Below are 1,748 nucleotides of genomic sequence, written 5' to 3' on the forward strand. Positions count from 1 at the left end.
TTCGTACTCACGCATTTCGGCCTCTTTCTTTTTCTGTCTGAAAATGCGTCTCGCTTCCCTCTTCAACTCTCGGTATCTATCCCATCCCGTACGTGYTGTGGTCGATCGTAACGTTGCGAGGTAGGCAGCTTGTTTTCTCTCCGCTGCGACACGGCACTCCTCGTCGTACCAGTTGTTCTTTTGCACTTTCCGAAAACCAATGGTTTCGGTTGCAGCTGTACGTAAGGAGTTTGAAATGCCGTCCCAAAGTTCCGCTATACCGAGTTGTTGACGAGTGCTCTCAGAGAGCAGGAGTGCAAGCAGAGTAGAAAATCGTTCGGCTGTCTGTTGTGATTGCAGCTTCTCGACATCGAACCTTCATTGCGTTTGATGGCGTGCGTTTTTTGCTGCACAGAGGAGCGTGCGAATCTTGGCTGCAACAAGATAGTGGTCCGAGTCGATGCACGCACATCTAAAACACTGGAGACCTGTCTTCCGTCTATCACAACATGATCGATCTGGTTGGTGGTTTTTCGATCCTGAGACAGCCAGGTAGCTTGATGTATGATAACCATATTTCGTGCCCAGGCGAAGTCGATCAGCCTCAACCCATTTGGGGATGTTTCCTCGTGGAGCCTGAATTTACCGACCGTAGTGCGAAAGATACCTTCTTTGCCCACCTTGGCGTTAAAGTCGCCAAGCCCGATTTTGACATTATGGCGGGGGCACCTCTGGTAAGTGCGCTCCAAGCACTCATAAAAGGCATCTTTGGTCACCTCGCTTTGATGCGGATTGTGGCTAGACGTTCATTCACCGGAGTGAATGATAGTATTCGGCGACGGATTCTCTCTCCCACCACGAATTCCACAGCAAACTTGCGCTCCTTTATATGGCCACTGTAGTAAATGCAACAAATTCTTACTCGTCTCTGTCCTTCTCCCGTCCATCGCATTTCTTGAACGTCTGCCTATTATTTTCACGAGGACATCACCCAGTTGGGCAGCGGCACCTTCTCAATTAAGGGACCGGACATTCCAGGTGTATGCCGTGAATTCGTAGTCCTTATTTCGTTTGCCATGGTTGTCATCAAAACGGGGGTGTCTCATCCGAGGCTGATTGTTAATTTTCATAGGGGGTGTTTTTTTACGTGGCGGGTCCCAAACCCAGCGCTCAACCCTAGGCAGGTGTTTTGCCTCGTTAACTCGCCTTCAAACGGATGTTCTTAGGCTACCCAGAGGATACTTGGTCAAAGACCGGAAGTCGTGAGCTGCTTGAGCCATGTGTAAAATAATCCTTGTTGGCCACTCCCAAGTGAATGGCGATCAGAGAGCTTTCCTCACTTGCTTGAACTTCTACACATGACTCCATCCTCCTTGGCATAGCTTTATATTAAGAAAATTTTGCGAATGAATTCAACATTCATTATTCGATCAGCTTTGGTGTTTTATTAAGTTATATTATGTGTCTTTTAGTTTAAGAAATATATTTTTCTTCCCGTCAGCAAAAATTATATTAAAATCATAATCAAATAAGTTATACATATCTGGTATAAAACGACCAAAAGAGACAAAATTTAATATATTGAGTTGATGTGGAAAACGTCAACCAAAAGATGGAAATTGATGATCTTGACCATATATGTATGTATGCGGCATAAGGCTAACTAGAAGTTTCAAAATATTTTAATATGTAAAAGGGAGATGCGTGTAGTGTTGACTCGATTTTATCTATTTTTGGCATACATATTATTAACAGAAACAGATGCTCTC

Source organism: Bactrocera latifrons, unplaced genomic scaffold (genome assembly GCF_001853355.1).
Source record: "Bactrocera latifrons isolate USDA-ARS-PBARC rearing strain unplaced genomic scaffold, ASM185335v1 scaffold_362, whole genome shotgun sequence".
Classification (NCBI taxonomy): Eukaryota; Metazoa; Arthropoda; class Insecta; order Diptera; family Tephritidae; genus Bactrocera; species Bactrocera latifrons.